Raw genomic sequence first — 11,475 nt, forward strand, 5'->3', positions numbered from 1 at the left:
CCAGAGGCTAGAGCCCACCTGACAACAAGAAGGAACAAGAAAAAGGCCCGAGTGTTTGGAACCAAGCAGCCAGAGGAAGTGATTTGCTTATATCTTCTTGTTTCCTTTTCTTGGGCTTAGCTCCAAGGTGCTTTCTACCCTTCTTGCTGTGTCTACCCTTCTTGCTCTTAGCAGCCAAATTTCCTCTGTTTTCTGAGAGTAGTCTGAGTGAGAGTCATTGACCAGGAAGCCAAAAGCTCTGACATGATACGGATGTGAACTCGATCCCTCGGCCAAAACTGCATCTTAGCCAAAGATGGTCTTCTCCGAGAGTGGATATTTGAGCAGTGGTTTTTCTCTGGTAGAACCTCCAAAGACGTTTTCAAGAGAGACCTTTCAAAGGTCTGTCCCCAGTGACCATCTTCCTTCGTTTGGGCGCCACTTTCTCAAATTTCTGTCACTTCCCCAAAGTGTCATTCTGAGCAGTTCCTGGAAGGAAGCGGCATCTGCAGAGGATAATCTGTTAGTCAAAGGGATGCATTGCTGTCACCCACCTCTCTGGCATGTCCACCAATGTATCCTGATTTATGAGTTTCTTAACTCTGTCACATAAAAACTTTACCAAACTACTTCCATGTTAGAATGTGGAATCTGGGGAACTTGAGTCTGTATCCCCTGGCCATGACCGCTCATATTTTGCTCCAGAATAAACTGCTTCTTATCTCTTTTGAGGTAAGAATTGTGTTCTTAAGTCAACACCATCCTACTAAGAATTCACTTGGCCAAAGTCCCCAGGAGTGTCTCTGGGTCTCCATCTTCAATTCCTTCTTGCCACGTTCAAGAGTGTTCTACTTAGTCAGGTTCTGACAGTCTGTAGACTCATTAAAGAGGATTTTCACGCTCAGCTTCTCTGGAGAATCTTAACTCACGTACCGATGTGTATGATTTTGCAGTATATATGTTTGGTCTTCACCTCAGTTTCCCGGCATATAACCCTTAAACTCTTGGACCCTCTGAAATGGTGGTGCCATTTTGTAAGGGACAGAGACGTCTAAAGACAGTCCCCAGGTAGGCTGTGTGATGATTATCAGCAAGGCGGAGGCTGGACTGGAAGTTGTCATTATTCAGTAAACTCAGATGGTATGGAAAGACACAATGCTGTCCGTCTGAGTGGGTGGCACAGTGTGCTCATGACTAGGCTCTGAGAACACTCAGAGGGCGGGCCTCATGAGCTTCAGGAGAGAAGAACACCTGCAGGGTTCTGGAGGGTAGGATGAGGGAGTAAGGCAGAAGACCAGGGAGCACTGGAGGAGGAGGATCCAGAGACTGGCCTAGGATGCCAGTGGAAAGACTGGCAGCCCGTAATCTTCCTGAGCTCCGTTCACCCCAGGGAACATGCTCTGAGAACCTTCTGTGAGCCCAGTTTAGGAGAGGCAAGGACTACTTCAGTGACCCAACAAGTATCAAAATGACAGCAGGGTCTGGTGGTACACGCCTTTAATCTCAGCACTCAGGGAGTAAGAGGCAGGCAGATCACTGTGAGTTCAAGGCCAGCCTGATCTACAAAGCAAGTTCAGGGCAGCCAAGACAGAGAAGCCCTGTCTCCAAAAAACAAAAACAAACAAATAATACACACACAATCTCAAAACGTCACTGTGGACCTTCTGGGAATCTTAGTTAAGGACCTAGCCAGTATTTAATAGAGCTTGCTTCAAGTTTGGCTCAAAGATTGAACAGGTCTTGGTAAATTTCTTGGCTGGCTCGGAACTTGCAATCTTTCTTCCTACCTCTCCCAACTACTAGGTGTGCGCCACTGTGCCCGGCTTGGAGGTGGCATCCAAGGTTAGGTTAGAAAAGACTGTGACTTCCCCCTGTGGGCTTCCTTACCTCTCCTGGTCGTCTCTACCTGCTCACTTTAATAAACCAGACTGTTAGGCTGGCAAGGCGGGCATGACCAAGTCCTGAGTCTTGTGAGAAAGAAGTGGCTTTTCCATCTCTAGGTGTGCCCTGGCTTAGTCAGCACCTGGGTTTCCGGAGACGAGGGCTCCTCTGAGAGGCCTTCAGAATCCCGACTCGCAGGAATATGCACTTGTTTAGCTGCAAGGTTTCGGGGACATTTGTTAAGTGGCAGTGGCTGGCTGACACTGTCCCCCCAAAACCCACTCACCCTGCATCCCTATCTTCCACTGGGCTGACTTTCTGACATTTCTCTTTCAGCAGCATTGAAGATTGAGCCCAGATTCTTGTACACAATAGACAAGTGTTCTACATTAGAAACAACTCCAGCCGAAGTGTCTTCGGAAGGCAAAACTTTACTCTTAATGAAGAGGGTGTGCTCCTGAGGCAGGAAATGTGTTTGGCTTTTATTTTAATTCCCGTGGTGATTCTTTTTCCCATTGGCTGGGGTGGGACCTCACAGTCTTTCAAGGCTGGCTAGTTTTAAAAGCAAAGGAAATGAAGTAAAGGGGGAAGAGGTTGGCCATTTTAATGACTTAAGGTCTGAGGATGAGACTGGGCTTTTGTTTAAAGAAAGGATTTTAGCTGGGCGTGGTGGTGCACACCTGTGATCCCAGCGCTAGGGGAGACAGAAGCAGGTGGATCTCTGTGAGTCAGAGGCCAGGCTGGTCTACAAATCGAGTCCAGGACAGCCAAGGCTATACAGAGAAACCCTGTCTCAAACAAAACAAAACAAACAAACAAACAAAATCCAAAAAAGGAAAAAGATTTGAATTCCTTGCCATAAACACAAGTTTAACAGTGTTTGGTAGAAAAGACAAATATCTTATGTTTCTTATACTGCCAAGCTATATGCTCAGCCCCTCTTAAAAAACATGTGTGTGTATATGTGCATATATATGTGTATGTATGTGCAGAGGACAGAGGACAACCGTGGGTATTGTTCCTCAGGTGTTCCTCCTCCTCCTCCTCTTCTCCCTCCTCCCCCTCCTCCTCCCCCTCCTCCTTCTTTCTGAGGCAGGTCCTTCACTGGCCCAGAACTCACCATGGCCCAGGACTCGCTAGGCTGGCTAGAGAACTCTACGGAATCTGCCCGTTGTCATTTCCCTGGTTCCGCATTACAAAGCCTGTGCTCGCCTATGGGCTTCTCTACAGAGGTTCTGGAGATTAAATTCATCTCTCGGTGCTTGCAAGGCAAGTACTTTACTAACAAAGCTATCATCCCAGACCCCTTTCCCTTAAAAATTATTTTGAGCAAAAAATCACCCAGGCTGGCCTTGAACTTGTAGGCTTTCTGCCTCTGCCTTCTAAGTAGCCAGGGTAGGCTGTACTGCCCATCAGGCGGAGCTCTGGCTCTGTTTCTCTCATTTGCCGTCTACCCAGAAGAGCGACGTGTTTTCCAAACACACTGGTACCCATTGCTGCTCTCTTTGCCTGGAACTTCTGCTCTTGGCCATGAGCACTGCTCTCTTGCTTTAATGCCTTCCCCGAGACCTGCTTTGGCTGTTCTACTTGACGTATGCTCTATCGAGTCAACACACCGGCACTTTGGACCACCTTTAATGGATGCTACTCTACCTTTCACAGCACTCCTCGCCTCCTTACATACTTGAGCATTATTATAATTTTTTTTGTGGTAATGAGGTTAAAGCCTGGGGCCTTACACGTGCTAGGAAAGTGCTCTACTGAGCTACACCCAAGCCCTGTATTATTAGTATTAATTAGGCTTAATACCTCCCTCCACTATTAGGCTACAAGGTGCGGAAGGACAAGTAGCTCATCCATTTGTTCACTAATGTTTCCCCAAGCCCAACATATGACCTGACGGACAGTAGATACTTAAGAGGTATCTGGTGACTAAAGAAGGGGGAAAATATGTATCTCCAGATATACCTGACACTGAAAACATCAGAGCTGATAATTATCCAAGGCCAGCCACACCTCACTGGAGGCAGCAGAGACAAGAGAAACCCTGAGGCGCCACAGCCAGCCAGATGTTTTCTCAATGGACTTGAGAGATGTTTTCTCAAAGGACTTGGATAAATTTTTTTCTTTTTTAAGACAGGGTTTTTCTGTGTAATCCTGGCTGTCTTCAACTCACTCTGTAGAACAGGCTGGCCTCTGAACCCACAGAGATCTGCCTGCCTCTGCCTCCCAGCTGCTGGGATTAAAGGCCTGCACCACCACTGCCTGGCTTTGGGTGGCATTTCTGAGGATGATACCCAAGATTGTTTTCTCAGCATGCATGCTCACCTATGTGTGCATATATCTGCACACTCACTCACGCACACTTCTCCCATATATACGCACATATACATGACACACATTTATAAAAATAAAACCAAAATATTTCTGTTCACACTCTGGTCAGTCAGAATAGGGAGTACTGTGACTTATGACCAATAAGTCTGGATTAATAGGTAGGGATGATGAGAAGTATCATATAACTGTGATGTTGAAGGAAGACAGAAAAGGGAACCATGGAGGGAGGGAGAGAGATGAGGAGGTCTGGATATATGGCTCTGTGGTAGAACATTTGCTTAGCATACGTGAGAGAGATGGCTCAGAACCCTGTTATGTGCAAGCAGTAAGCTGGCTTTGATGTTATGGGGAGCCTACCAGAGATGGCCACTCAGACACAATTTACAGAACTCTTTATTCCAGCTGTCTGGGGCTACACTCAGGTATCCAGAACCCAAGTGTAGTGTTAAGTGTTTAGAAAAAGGGGTTTTAAAAGGCAAGAACCGCCTCCTGGTATCTTGCTCAGCAGCTGCAGCTTTCGTGAAAGCAAGCAGTTTAACAGAAGCTAAGATAAGCAGTTAGCCGGAGGGAAGGGTTGCAAAAGCAGGATCTTTAACAGAAACAAAGATAAGTTAGCTGGGGCATCTTGACCTCAGGTTCCTAGAAAAAAGTAAAATTATCCTCATGAATAATTTTCCACAAGGCTTTTCATCAAGGAGATCAAATTCTAGCTAAATCTAAAATGGCCCCCATGGAGGAAACTTTGCACTGTTTGGCCTGTCCCGTTGTTGTGCACATTAATGTTATTATTTTTAATCCTCCAGGAAGTTTGGGAAATTAGGTTCCCTCTGCAGCAAAGAAATTGAGTTTTTATGAAGTTCAACGTCTTGCCTGTAGTTATATTGCTAGTGAGTGGCATGGGTAGGAAATCCAGGATTTCATATTTGGAATCCTACTCACCTACTGTGATTTATGTGTCTTTGTGTGTGTGTGTGGACATGGACTTCCCCAAACTGCCACATTTCCACCACTGCTGGAGTTCTGGCAAACGGGCCAGAGCAGAGATGAGGAGAGGAAGAAAGCTCTGTATTTCTGTCTGTGAACCTTTTTCTTTGGAACAGAGATCACAGCCTACGTCATCCTCAGGTGAGGCCAGGCTAGCCTGGGGAGGTGAATGCAGAGTCCTAAATTCCTGGTGTCCTCGGGCTGTTTGTATACTGCGTGACCACTGTGCCTACTGTCCCTTTTGAGAGAAACTTTGAAGGCTCTTGGAGACCGTCTCTAAAGCCTGCTCCTTCCTGTCCTGACCCACAACTGGCTGCTTTGACAAGATTGGGCACCAGCCCAAAGGCAACCTCACCACAAGCTGACAGAGAACTGTGAGGCAGCGTCGGTGGTCAGGGATGTGACCAGACTGGACAGTAGGCAGCAGTGAGCTGGGCCTCTTGGGGAAGGGCAGAGGCAAGAAAAGAAAAGGAGCAAAAAGGCAACCATCTCCAAGGAGTTCTGGGACCCTGAATATGAAAGCTACTATTTGCCAGTTCTGAGGATCGGTCCCTAACCCCGAGGCCTTTAGTCCGTGAATCCCTTGCAAAAGTGCCCTTATGATGTAGTTCAGTGATAGAACACTTGTTTGGCATGCATGAGGCTCTGGGTTTGATTACCGGCAACACACACACACATCTACTCACTTTAGACCTCAGTTGTGGGGTGCCTGAAGTAGTTTGTTGCCCGCAGCATCAAGCACTGGTATATAGTTTATATTTGGTCTTTTTTTTCTTTCAGTAATGCTAAGGGTGGAACCCAGGGCCAGGTAGGCAAGTGCCTGCTGCTGAGCTGTATGCCAAGCTCCCGTGTTTTACTCTTCGACTGTTTACCAAAGGCCCAGAAGGGAATATCCTGGAACGTCTCCTTTCTTCCCTTTTGGCAGGCTCTCTCTGCAGAGACAAACACTTTTTGCAGATTTTGGGGGCATCTTTCCATCTAAGAAAACATAACAGCATTCATATTCTGTTCTTCCCATTTTGCACACAAATCTTAGTACAAATCTCATTGTTCTGTGGCTTTTCTTTTCTTTGTAGTTGTGGAGGATTAATGAACTCTTTCTCTCCGCAAGAGCAGAGACTTGTGGTGCTCTCTGGAGCAGGACTGTTTTCCTCATTCGTGTCCTGGGAGGACAATGGGAGTAGAGGCCAGGGCCCTTGGTTGTACATTCGTAGTCATGCCTGCAGGCACCCGTGAGTCTCTGGGAGGGGCAGCCGGAGAGCTGTACCGTGGGTGCCTCTGTTAGTCAGCTTTCCACCAATGTGACAGAACACCTGGGATAATCCACTCAGAGAAGGAAACATTTTGGCTCATGTTTTCACAGGCTTCTTCTGTGGGTCTAATGTTTAGGGTCTGTAGTGGTACACAGAAGTGGGGGTGGTCACCCTGTGATAGTGAAGAATCGAGGAGAGAGGAAGAAGATTATATCCTCTACCAAGATCCATCCCCAATGACCTAACTTCCTCCCATTAGGTTCTGTCTCCATCTTAGCTCCGGGTGTTGGCCTTCAGTCCATAGGACCCTGGGGGACATCTCAGATCCTAACTCTGACAGGCTCAGTTGAAAGGGCTGAGATCTCACTCCCAAGCCTCAAGGCCTGATCCTTGTTTTACTTTCTGCCTCAAGAGGAGGAATGATAAGACTGTTTCCTGGAGGTATTAGGAGGATAGACTGAGGACATGCTGAGGAGCTGTTTCGTGAGTTCTCAGGCCCTAGGCAGTCACAACTTAAAGGGAATGCCTGACCTCGCTCTCGTGATCAGTTGGTAGCAAGTCCCTACTTCCTGGTGTAAACAGAGGCGTTCTCTCAGCTTCCTCTGACTTGGGAAGCTGAGGCAGGAGGATTGTCTTGAGTCTGAGGACAGCATGGCTACACAATTCTAGACCGGCCTGAGTTACAGTATGAGATTTGAAACAAGAAAATGGTGTATGCAGTGATAGTTTATTAATGAGATCTGTCTGAGGAGATAGGAGGAAAGAATGGGAAGGTGATGGTTTAGCTCGAAAGTAGCTAAAGAAGAATTGAACAAGCAGATACGTAGGGATAGAGAGACCCTGGTGGGCATGTGCCTATGTCCTCCAGTATTTTCAGTGGGCAGGAGAGTCTGGATTTTCACATGTGGTGGGCCTGGTACCTATCCTAGCCCAGTGGCCTCTGTTCCTCATTTTCAAAGTAAGCCCTCTCTCAGGGCACCTCTGTGTTTTAGTCACTCTTGTCTGTTAGACTTGCGTCCTAGTTTGCCACCTGAAGCATGTGGATGCAATGGGAACGCATTTCCCTGCATCTAAAGGAGGGGCTACGGGGCTGGAGAGATGGCTCAGTGGTTAAGAGCACTGTCTGCTATTCCAAAGGACCCGAGCTCAATTCCCAGAACCGACATGGCAGCTCGCAACTGTTTGTAACTCCAAGGGGATCTGACACCTTCACACTAATGCACATAAAAATAAAATAAAATAAAATAAAGACAGGGCTATCTTGCCTCACAGCAGCGCACGCCTGAGTCTGCGCGCTGACCAGTGGAAAGGCACGGAGAAGCTGTGCCAGCTACGGTGCCCCTCCAGGGCCCCTTCAAAGCCATTTGAGGGCTGAGGCATGGCTCAGCAGGAGGGAGCTTGCCTGGCATGTGTAAAGCCGTGGCTTTCACCAGAGGAAGCTACTTAAGAACCATATCGAAGTTGGAAATGGTTGACGACATCTAGACTCAGCAACTAACGTGTGATGGTTATAGGGGCTGTATTAGTCCACAGAGCATAGATAATAAGTGTGTAGGAGGTGAAGCCAGAGCTCTCCCACAGGAGCAGGGAGGAGGTTACCTCTGAGGCAGCCTTGAACACTGGCCTTCTCAATGCTGGCCAGGGGAGAATGTCACCTTCAATTGGCTAGCTTGTGGACTCGGACTCCATCATGTGAGGGCAGATGTCCAGTCACTTGACATCACTGCAGACCCTGGGACCTGACTTCAAACAAATGGCTGATCTATCTGCCTTTGTGTTTCATCCAACGAGAGAGGACACCCTGGCCACAGGAGAGCAGGGCCTGCTGCTGTGGCACTTGTCGTCGTCTCTAACAGCCATTAGGCAGTCACCTTCCTTCCTTTGATGGGATAGATGGACTCTAGCATTGTGGTCTTCTGCATTGCTGAGATACCTGCTCCCTGTTAGTGGCATGGAAGGCCAGACACCCTGCATCCTGGAGTGAGTTCCGATATGGAAATTCTTAAGCCTTTGGGTTCCTGAGAGTTGTGCAGTGTGAGGCTATGCTGACTAGGTACACAGACATGGCTGAAATCCTGGCTCCACCCCACGCTGTGGTTACTGAGCTGCTGGCATAAGCCCCAGTGCGCCAGACTACAAGTAAAACCGGAGTTCCTTACAACAAAGCAGCACTGTGACCTACTGAGCCTCTCTGTAATCTGACCTTCCAAGAAATCAAGGCAAAGAGAGCCGACTTTCTCAAGAAGACTGCATTCAATGGCCCTGGTAATGAAGCCCTTCTGGCTTCCCTCTATAAAAGACTCACCTGAAGCAGCCTGACCTTAACCAGTTATTCTCTGTCACCCTGTCTCCCTGTCCCTGCCAGGCAGGAAAAGTCCCTTTGAAATGGCCTTTTCCTCACCCCTTCCTGTTTGTTACTCAGGCACCCAAAACAAATGATTCTGTCTAACATGATGAGTGTGCTCTGATTGTAAAATCTCAAATAAAGCCAACTTAAGATCTTTAAATTTATTGTTATTTGTTTTGGGACATTGCTTTCCTTCCTTCGTTTATGTATTTATTTTTTAAAAAAGATTTATTTATTTATTATGTATGCAGTGCTCTGCCTGCATGTACACCTGCAGGCCAGAAGAGGGCATTAGATCACATTATACATGGTTGTGAACCACCCAGTGGTTTCTGGGAATTGAACTCAGGACTTCTGAAAGAACAGTAAGTACTCTTAACCTCTGAGCCATCTCTTCAGCCTCTTTTATTTTTTACTTAATCTCATTTTTTTTTTGTTTGTTTATTGAGACAGGGTTTCTCTCTGTAGTCCAGGCTTGCCTGGAACTCACAGAGATCCACCTGCCTCTGCCTCCCCAGAGGCTCATTCTTTTACTTTTAATTACTACTGGGTATATATGGTGTGTGTGTGTGTGTGTTGCCGGGGGTGGGGGGCACATGCAGCTCATGAGCCTCTTGCCTCCACCTCTCCAGTGCGGGTGTACAGGAACGCATCATGTGTCTGACTTTGCTGTGTTAGGCAATTCTCATGTCTTTTCCCTACCTCCCTCCTTTCCTTCCTCTCTCCTCTCCTCCCCTCTCCCCTCCCCTCTCCCCTTCCCTCTTCTTTTCTCCCTTCTCCTCTTCTCTCCTTCCCTCCCCTCTTCTCCCCTCCCTTCCTCTTTTCCCCTTCTCTTACCTCTCTTCTCCTCTCTTCTCCTTCCCTCCCCTCTCCTTTCCTCCCTTCCCCCTCCTCTCTTCCCTTCTCTTCTCTTCTTCCCTCTCCTCTTCTCTCTTCCCCTCCCTTCCTCTCTCCCCCTCCTTTCCTCCCCTCCCCTCCCCATCTTGGGATAGGGTCTAACTATGAGGCCACAAGTGGCAGGCAGAAAGCTGTGTGGCTGGTGGACAGAAGGTTTTGGGTGGAGGGGAGATAGGATGCTGAGGGACTGAGCTAGGCCCCATCTGGTTCCACAGGCCTCAGCTAAAGCCCTAAAGCCGGATCTTCTCCAGTCCTGGTTCATTTAGTCTCTCTATCCCAGTTGCTTTATTCCACTCTACTGGGTTTGTCATAAAAACAGCCATGTGGTCAGTTCTGACCAAGGAGACACGAGAGGATGTCTTTTGAGGGAATTCTGGGAGTATTTGCATATTTTAAAAGAGCTACCCAAGGTGAGCTACACCTGTAAGCTCAGCACTTGGGGAGGCCAAGGCCGTAAAATTATGAGGTTGAACTCAGGTTGGGGTGCATCATGAGACCATGTCTCAATACTCCCCAAACAAACAAACAAGCAAACAAACAAACCCACAAAGCAAAAATTCAACATACACACAGAGAAATAGAGAGAGAAGAGAGAGGACAATCTAGTAATATGGGGATATTTTTCTCTTCCAGTCTTTAAATATAGACATGAAGATGAAGCCCTGAGTTGCTGCAGCTACCACAATGGGACAAATTCAAGGGCAAAAACCAATCTATTATCACTCAGCCACGGGGCACCCTGACTTGAACTTCCTGTCTGTGATACAGTTTCCTCATTGCATAAAACTCTTTGACTTGATGTGAGAGTGTGAGGGCCTGAATTTGACCCCTGGGACCCAAGTGAAAATGCTGGGTTTGGTGGTGTGCGCTTCTAGTCCCAGAGCTGGCACAGCAGGGGCAGATAGGTCCCTGGGTCTTGCTGCACAGCCAGTCTGGCCCACTTAGAGGGATGGCCTCTGAGGAATAATCCCCTAGGTTGATTTTTGATCTCCACAGATGTGTGTATACATGTACACAGACCTGTAGACCCACATGCACACATGTGTACACACATATACACACACACCTCTGACTCTGAGCTTCTCTGATCATGGACAGAGCCGGAGGCACAGGTTGGCCACTGGAAGAGAGATGCGGAAAGCTTAGTCAGTGCATGACAAATATGAAGTAAGATATTCCTTGCTGCGTCACTGTCTATACAGTCTCGTCGACATGGTGGTTTGTGTGGTCACTCCAGGCCCAGGATAGATTGGTTCATCTTCTGCATTCATGAGCTGTCTTTGTTGAGCTGGTGGCTAGGGAAGGCAGGAAGCTTCCTCAGACCTCCGTGCTGCTAATTACACTCATTACTTCCACTTTTATTCCTCTGGTTAGAGACAGGTACTTGGTGCCTCACACGTGAAGCCACTTCTTGTATGATGGGTGCCCACCTGAGAGAAGGGCAGGTTTCTAGAACCATCAACTGGGGAGTCTCTGTCATCAACTCTGTGATGGGTTATGAGGGTCTAAGCTGGGTCTTTAAGGCAATGATGGCCTTGAGGGGAAGGAAGGACTGGTGTGTGTATGTGTGTGTGTGAGTGAGAGAGAGAGAGAAAGAGAGGGAGGGAGGAGGAGAGAGAGGGAGGAAGAGAGGTATATGTATGTGCACCTGAATGTGGGAGGCCAGAGGCTGACCTCATTGCCTTCCTAACTTCCTTAATCGCTCCGTCTTGCCTTTTGGTCTCTCACTGAACGTGGAGCTCACTGATTGGCTAGGCCGGCTGGCAATGAGCTGTAGGGATACTCCTGTCTTCACAC

This window comes from Meriones unguiculatus, chromosome 5 (assembly GCF_030254825.1).
Source record: "Meriones unguiculatus strain TT.TT164.6M chromosome 5, Bangor_MerUng_6.1, whole genome shotgun sequence".
In the NCBI taxonomy this organism is placed as follows: domain Eukaryota; kingdom Metazoa; phylum Chordata; class Mammalia; order Rodentia; family Muridae; genus Meriones; species Meriones unguiculatus.